This window comes from Manis javanica, chromosome 8, assembly GCF_040802235.1.
Source record: "Manis javanica isolate MJ-LG chromosome 8, MJ_LKY, whole genome shotgun sequence".
NCBI lineage: Eukaryota > Metazoa > Chordata > Mammalia > Pholidota > Manidae > Manis > Manis javanica.
This window is the reverse complement of record NC_133163.1, coordinates 121,690,153-121,698,764: the sequence shown is the minus strand read 5'-3', so window position 1 is coordinate 121,698,764 and position 8,612 is coordinate 121,690,153. Positions and strand designations below refer to the sequence as shown.

Below are 8,612 nucleotides of genomic sequence, written 5' to 3'. Positions count from 1 at the left end.
TGGGCAACTCCCTTCCCTACTCTGATCCAGTTGCCACATCTGATCAATGGAGGATTAGACCAGATGGTCCCCAAGAGTGCTTTGGGAGGTTCTCTGTTTTCTCTGGGAACAGCAGAGATAAGAGGAGTCCCAGAAGTGTGAACACTTTAGAGTCCAAGAACTCACATTCTGAATGCCTCCCCTGGCCTGCCTTCTCCAACCTGCCCTTATGACAGGAGAGCAAAAATTTCCCTCCTGTGCTTATGTACCAGGTAGGAAGAACCTGGCCTTAGTGTGGCCCCTGCAGATTCCCTTTCTACTTTGCAAACTGCTGGAGCCCACTTTGGAAGGAGACGGCCGAAGTGGGCTTTCTCAGGGCCTCTGGACGCCTGCGCCCTCATCCTTGGCTGCCAGCGTTTGTTCACCCATCACACCATGCTTCAGGATGAGGTGACTCGGGGCGTTTGTCTGTCCTCAGAATCCAGCCAGTAACCCTTCAACATGGGCCTCTCAGCCCAGCTTTCCTGTGTGGGGTAGGGTCTCAGATCCCAGGCAGGACCCCTGCAAGGAGTGACCAGTTTGGCTCAGGACACCAAGCCAGATGCCGAGCCGGGCTCACTGAGGGCTGGGACCTGGAGGGTTAAGCCCTCCCTCCCTCCTGCCTGCCCCCCGCAGTGCTGGCCTCAGCTGCTTGGAATCTCTGGGGTCCTGCAGGGCCCTCCCAACCAGCCAGATGGGCAGCAGAGCCAGGAGAGGAGGATGAGAAGTGGAAACAGACCTCAGGGTACCCCGGCGGTGGCGGAGGGGAGGGGAAGGGAAGAGTAGAGAGGGAGGGAGGATGGGGGATGGCTGCGAGGTCGGGGAGCCCCACTGGCCTAGAGTGGAGAGGGCAGGACCCCTCTTCTCAAGCAGGGCTACCTCAGGGCTTTCGAGCTGTGGAGAGACCAGGGCACAAGCCCTGATGCTCAGCCGCCCTCTGCCTTGGAGCCAGCCCTTGGCATGAAACCCTACCCACGCTGGCCTCTGCTCCTCTTTCTCTTTTCTTAATAAGGTCGAATCAGAGTGAGTCAGAGGGGCCTAGTTTCCTATTAGATTCTGTTTGAGTAAACTCTGTGCTGAACATAGCTCGGGCCTCTGCACGGGCTCCCTGGGCCAAGGCTGTGTCCCTGCCAGCCATCTTGGCTGAGACTAGAGACGTAGGGCCCCAGGACGACTGAGCTGGGGCCCTGACCCAGCCCCTAGTTACCCCCAAGGAAGCCCATTAAGCTCTCAGAGCTTCAAAGTCTTCACCTGTGACTTCAGGCTAATACTACCATTCTCACGTTGTATTTGGGAGGAAGAAATGAGAGGATTATGAATAGTACCCAGTACAGTGCCAGCCATTTGGCTGCTATTTTCTTTCTTTCCTCTGGATTGGTGAGAGAAGGGAGGGGTTTATCTGCCAAGGGTCCTCCCCTTCCCCCCCCATTTTCTTTGTCCCAGCCCCATTTTTGTCTGTCTTCCCCACTCTTCCTTGCCCCGGGTGAACCCTATGTGGGGCTAAGCCCCTCTCCCCACCCCCTCTGAGGCCTGTCCTCGCCTCCCCTCTCCTTTTCCTCCCTGACCTCTTTCTCCCTTCCAATCTGGGTCTCACAGTGGCAGACAGGGCCTAGCAGCTGTATGAGCCCAGGTGAGGCTGCCCAGTTCCCCTCTCCACGCACATGGAACAAGGCTTTGTCTCAGCAGCTCCAGGTATCTTGGCACCCTTTAGTTGGTGCTTGAGGAGCCGAGCCTGAGATACTTGGGCAGGCTGCCCAGGAGTCCCGAGGGGCTTTGAGTCACAGGCTGGGCTGGCCCGAGCTGTCTGTAGGTGAGGGGGCGTCTCCAGGCCCTGTCTCCCTGTGGGCTGGGATTCACACCCACATTTTTAAGACCCAGCCATGTGGTTGAGGCTTGTTGCCAGTCCCTGACACTAGGAACCAGTCTCAGGGGGCCATGGAGGGCCAGTGATATAGGACTGTAAGAGTTTGGTGTTAGTGCATGACTTCATTAAGCACCTACTGTGTTTAACTTTGAGCTGGGCTGCTCTGTTGCTGCTAAGGGAACACCAGACCCTGGAAAATCGCGGGGGAAGTAAGGAGGCGTCAGGCCTGATCCGCAGAGGGTTTGAGGACCGTGAAGGGACAGGACTGTGGGCTGTCACACTGCTCCGCAGAGGAAGGACCAGGAGGCCCACTGCGGGTCAGAATGCTTCTGCGGTTGCGGGAAGGGTTGAGGCAGGCCCCTGCCGTCTGTTTCCTCCTCCACGTGATCACTGGCTGCTAAGCCCAGGCCCAGCACCTGGGTGGGCAGCTCAGGAAAGCCGCCGATAGGATTTTTACTCAACTGGGAGAGGAAGTCCCAGCCCAACCAGCACTGGCCTGTGCAGCCCCAGCCTCTGCCCCTGGAAAGCGGGCTGGCGGAGGTGCTGAGTGAGGAGGCCTGGCAAGCTGGCACAGAACACGCTGGCCGTGCAGGGAGAGGACCACCGAGTGACCGCTGCCAGCTGGGCTTTGTGCTCACCCTTTCCCAGCAGCCACAGCTGGCGCAATGGTGAGGGAGGCAGGGGGGCTCAAGTCCCCAGAGCCACAGCAGCCGTGGAGGGGCCCGTGGAGAGGCTGGGGCGCTTTGGTTTGGAAGTGTCTCTTCAGGGCTGGAACTCCCAAGAAGCCCTAAAGGGAGGGGGAGGGGAGGTCAGAGCCTTTTGAAGGGACAGATGTGGTGGGGGGTGGGGGAGGGAAGGAACCCACCCTTCTCTAGGACCCAGGGGAACCCGGCGGCTCTGGCACCACCCACTCTGTTTCCCTCTCAGCTCTCTGGGCCCCCTCCCCATGGTTCCCTGAGGAATTGGAAATACCAAAGCTGATAGAACAGCCTGGGCATTGAGGCAAAGGCCGCGTGGAGGCAGGAAGAGTCCTCAAACTCCCTTAGCCACCACGCCTGCCAGCTTCTCCCCTTCTTTTTCTCTCCCCCTCTCTAGCGGCAGTTGGCAGCAGTGGGGCCTGCTGAATGGTAACATTCCCTGTTCCCACCCCTACTGTCTCCAACGCAGGGCCCAGATCCGGTAGAGGCAGGGAGGATCATTGTACCCGGAAGGAGGCGGGGGATCTCATTCTTGGTGGCCTTGGGGGCCTTCCTTGGTGGGGGGATTTTGCCCAAGTTGTTGGGCCTGCTGGGTGGGAAGCCCCTTCTGTCAAGGTCAGGAGGTGGACTTCTGCCAACATGCAGTGGGGAGAAGGAGGTAACAGTTCCCTGCCCGGAAGAGAGCCAGCAAGACCTAGCAGAGTGCCAGTCTCGGGCTACAGCCTGGAAAACCCCGGAGAAGTGTCAGGGAAACTGAGTCAGAAACCCAGGGGCTCCAATCACCTGGCAAGGCTAAGGGAAACTCCTGTCTTTGTTTCTCTGCTTTCCTTTTCCTGCCTCTTTAACTAGTATCTTTAACTTTCATTTGAGTCTCCCAAGCTTTTTTGTTTTTTCTATTAGTAGCCCCCATCTGCTCATTCATTCATTCATTCATTCATCCTTCTCTGCCCGTCTCCCTCCTGTGGCTCACAGTCTCTGCCCTCTGTGTTCTCTGGTCCTACATCTCTTACGCACTCCTTCTGTCTCTGTCTGCTGATGCTTCTCCCAATTATGCCTTCATTTGTACACTTGCTCATTCAGGCAGCATGTTCCCTGGGTGCTTTGGTGAATGCCAGGCCCTGTGCTGGCTGGGGGGTTACAGACAGAAGCCTCCCCTGTCTGGTCCCCAAAGGACTCTTAGTCTAGTGAGGGTAACACAAGTGACTAGGCTAGAACAGAGCGACAAATCCTGAGTGCAGGTGAGGATGTGCTCTCTGTGACCTTTGACAGACATTTCTATTTATCCCAGTCTTGATGTCCATCCATCTGTCCATCCATCCATCCCTGTCCATCTGTGACCCTATCGCTGTCGTGCTCATGTGAGGTGGCTAGCTTTCTGCTTTGTGGAGTGCATGCATTGTCTATTTCCTTCTGGTGTGGAAGGCAATGGAGCTGTAGAAGGGCAGGTGGTCTGGGGTGAGGGCAGAGGTGGGCAATGGAAGGGGCAGGCCCTGCGGCCAGTGCTGACAGCTGTTCCTGTGTGGGCTGCCTCAGGACACTGGGATTCTACCCAAAAGGTGTTGCTCTGAAGGCAGTTCTGGATGAGATGAGATGATGGTCCAGGGTATGGATCAAGCTTCTACTGTATGCCACAGGACGGGACAAAGTAAGGTTCTTTACTGATGGTATTTCCTATACTTTAGTATATGTGATGCCCCCCCCTGCCCCCAGGAGTCCTCAGTTTTGCTGACCTGGGGTCTGGAAGGAGAAGGGGCCTCAGGGTGGTGAAAGAGGAGTGGAGACAAGACATTAGTGATCTCTCCCTTAAATTTTTTAAAATAGCTTTATATTTCAGATTACAAAAGAAATACATCAGTTATAGAAAATTAAGAATGTAGAATGATTAAGAAAAAAATACCTAATTCTGTAATTTGGAGAAAATCATTATTATTATTCCAGAAAAACCCTCATTTAAAAAAAGGCAACTGAGATCATATTGCATATGTTGTTTTACAACCTGCTTTGTTTGTGTGATAATATTTGATAAACATTTTTCTGGTCAGGGTAACTGTCAGGACTGACTTCTCTTTTCAGAATTCGCATTGATCGCAGGTACTCCTCTGCCAGACAAGAAGGTGGTCACTTTGTAACCTCTAGATGCCTTGCGTTTGGGCCACTGGGGGGCTGGCTCAGGCAGGGCTTCAGCCACAGTCCCTCCCCTATTAAAATCTTCTCACCCTAAGGACTGGATGTGGATTCTGAGCCTACAGTCAGACCTTCAGTTTCACTCTGGCAGGAGGAACTCAGACCTAAGTTGGGGCACCTTGACCTGCTGGTTGAGATGCAAGGTGGAGTGGTGGGAGCTGCCTGAACTGTTGTCTGGCCAGGAGGCCAGCCACTTCCTCTCTGTGGTGTTGGAAAGACCAGACTTTCTCTGACCACAAAAGGTGGGTAGTAGACTCCCCACTGAGCAGCTGGTGGCTACCAGACTTATGTCTATATAACCCAGAGGGTCCCCAGCGACAATTCTCTGACCAAGAAGACATGCTCCACAGACTTTCTGGTGTTCCCCTAGGAGGAGAAGTACCTGGCAACTTGAATTTTTTAAAGTAACTTAAAACAACTTAACTATAACATACACAGAGAAAAGTACACAAGGTATAGAGCTTGATGAATGATCCCAAAGTGAACGCATCTGTGAACTACCACCTGGACAAGGAAATGGCACATCGCCGCAGCAGGTAACTTCTTCTGGGAAGCTCCTGACGTTCTGCATGTATCAGCACTGGCTACACTGGAAATGATTTTTCCTCAACAGGATTTTTAATGACTGAATTATATGGATAAATCATAATTTATTTAATAACCCTTTTTTGTTTCATTTTACTTTCCTAGCTCTTGTAAATAATGCTGTAATAAGCATGCTTAAACATAAACCTTGACGTCTGCTGCCCGTATGTATTAGTCTCGGTGTGTCTGGGTTGGTTCCAGCCCTCATTTGTGAGCTGTGTGATTCACTGTGCCTTTTCTCTTTCTGTAAAATGGGAACAATGATAAGGACTTCAATGAGGGGACACTTGGGGTGTGTTTAGTACAGAGGCTGGTGTGTGCAAGCACTCAATAAGCATCAACATGATTAGTCCTTAGATTAACTTACTGGAAGCTGGATTTCTCGTGAAAGGGTTTGAATATGGCTAAGGTTTTGGCACAAGTTACCCAGCTGCCCCCAGAAAGTGGTCTCCGTTTACCTGCCTGAAGCACCATGCCCTTGTCAACACCAGGTACTATCTTCTTAAAAGAGCATTAAACATTGGATAGATTAAAAACATGTTAATACATTTCTTAGTTGCATTTCTTTGATACCTGTGAGAGCATTTTGTCTTGTGCACGTTGACATCTGAAGGTTTTCCTCCTACTTTTATACATAAGAAGTCTATGCTGCAACAGTGGCCAGGATGATCCTTTTAAGACAAAAGTCAAAATTCCACTCGTCTGCTTAACACCCAGCAATGGTTCCCAGCCTAACTGGGGATAAAAGCCAAAGCCCTCTTAATAGCCCCCTGGGGTCCTCACCAATTAGTCCCTTCTGCTCCCTGCACTGGGCCCCCTGGCCTCCCCCTGCCCCCCCAGCACACCGTGGCTATTTCCCAAGCTCTGCACAGCTAGTAACCTGACCCTGTTCAAGGTTTTGCTTCAATGCACCTTCTCAACACAGACCACGCTCCTGTGCACATACACACCGCCTTCCGGCCCCCCACTCTTGATCTCCTTACTACACTCCTTTCTTTAGCCAAAGAGTACTTTCACCTGCTAAAATACCACATAATTTGTTTCTTGTCTCTCCCCACAAGAACTGCTTATTTGTTTTTGTCTCTCCCCTCCATGAGGGCACCTTTGTCTTGTCACCGCTGTCCCACATACCTAGAATTGTGTCTGGCACATAAGAGGTACTCAGTAAATATTTTTTGAATAAATACATGAATGGTAAATTTCCTGTTTATATTCTTTGACTATTTTCTATTGTAATCTTCACCTGTTCAGTATTGATTTATAAGACAGAATATGTTTAGCACCTTTTCCTATATCACTGTTTGTCACATGTGAAACTAATTTTTAAAGTTTCTCATTGGCATCAATATTTTTTATACTCTCCTGATGTTCCAAAGTGCTTCGTTTTTCAGCTGTCAAATTGTTAACTTTTCCTTTATGATCTCAGACTTTATTGCTGTGTGACCTTAGCCTTACCAAGAATACATGCATTTTCAATTAAAATTTCTGCCATGATTTTATGATTTCATCTCACTTTTAAATTTAACTCTTTAACCTATTTTATCTTCATGTGTGGTGAGAGTTAAGGACCTAATTTTAAAGCAAATTAAGCAACAATCCCAACATGATTTATGAATGAATTCATCATTTTCCAGTGATCTGAAGGCCATCTTATCATATACTGAATATTTTTGTGTGTTTGGTCTCTCTTTTCTGTTCCATTGGTCTATCAGCTCATTCACACACTGGTATTGCCCTATTTTAATAATTGTGACAAATCTCCTTTATTTTTTAAAAATATTCTTTGCTGTTGTCAGCTAGATGAACTCTAGATTTTTTTTTTTGGCCAAGTTAAACACAAAACAAAAAATCCCTTGGGAATTGGAATTAGATTAAATCTCTAGATTAATGAAGTGATAATCAACTTCTTTGCAACATTGAGTGTTTCTATCCAGGAACATAGCATATCTTTCTACTATTAAGGTCTTTTTTATTGTTGCTTTTCAGTGAAGTTTTATTTTATAGATGAATATATGTATTTGGTGCTTGTTTTCATGAAATGCAACAATGGCATTTGTGGTAGGCAGCTTCTGAAATGGCTCCCAACAACCCCTGGTAGTCACTCACTTGTGTAATCCCCTCTCCTTTATGTAAGCTGGACCTAATGACTTGTTTCTAATAATAGAATGTGGCAAAAAGAGATGGGATGTCACTTCTGAGATCAGGTTGTAAGAGACCGTGACTTCTGTCTTGCTAGTACTTTCAGTCTTTCTCTGGCTCTCTCACTTGCCTGCTCTGATGAAACCAGTGGCCGTGTTGTGAGTTGCCGTGTAGAAGGCCCATAGCAAGGAGCTGAAGAGGCTTCCAGCAAACAAGCAGCAAGGACCTGAGCCCTTCAGCCCAGCAACCTGTGAGGAGCTAAATCCTGCCAATAACCATGTGAGTGGGCTTCCCCAGTTGAACCTTCAGATGAGACCACAGCCTTGGCTAACGACTTAATTATAGCCTTGTGAGAGACAGAGAACTCAGCTAAGTCACACCTGATGCCTGATCCACAGAAACCATGAGATAATAAATGTTTTTGTTTCATACTATCAAGTATTGGGGTAATTAATTATGCAGCAATAGATAGCTATTACAGCATCTCTTTTTTGGGGGCAACATGTTTTTAATAGGTTATTAAGAGGTAGAAGAGATCCCAATTTTTCTGTAGTTATTTTGTAACTGGCCACTTTACTAAACTCTTCTGATAATTTTGTATTTTCCTAGTTTTTCTAAGAAGACCATCATATTCTCAAATAATTATGATTTGTTCTCTTTTTATATTTTTTCTGTCCAATTGCATTAGCTCAGATCTTTAGAACAACACTGAATAACAAGATAGCAGAAATTTTTGTCTTGTTCTCATATTTAATGAGATGCTTAAAGCATTTCTCTCTTTTTGGTGTTGGCTCTGGGTTTGAGGGTTAATATTTTTTTTATCATGTGAAATAAGTATACTTCAATTTCCAGTTCACTAGAGCTTTTGAAAAGACAATCAGGAATGGATGTTGACATTTACCAAACATCTGTTCAGCATGTAAAATGATCTTTTTCTCTTTTGACCTATTGCTGCGGTGAATCAGTTTGCTGCAGTTTTAATATAAGATCATCCATGCATTCCAGGAATGTTTGCTCATGGTGCATTCTTTTAATATATTGTTGGACTTATATTGAACATAATCTGATTACATTTTCCTTAGGACTTTACATTTTTACAAATGAGACTAGTGTATGACTCATTC

At 48.2% G+C, this 8,612-nt stretch overlaps 1 long non-coding RNA gene across 1 annotated transcript; it reads left to right on the top strand.

Annotated features, from left to right (window-relative positions):
• The first annotated feature begins 774 nt into the window (after positions 1 to 774).
• Positions 775 to 7,874, top strand: LOC108390540 (uncharacterized). The gene is made up of 3 exons (XR_012120793.1): positions 775 to 2,550; positions 2,978 to 4,225; positions 4,654 to 7,874. It is a non-coding gene; the product is annotated as an uncharacterized lncRNA (long non-coding RNA).
• Positions 7,875 to 8,612: the final 738 nt, after the last annotated feature.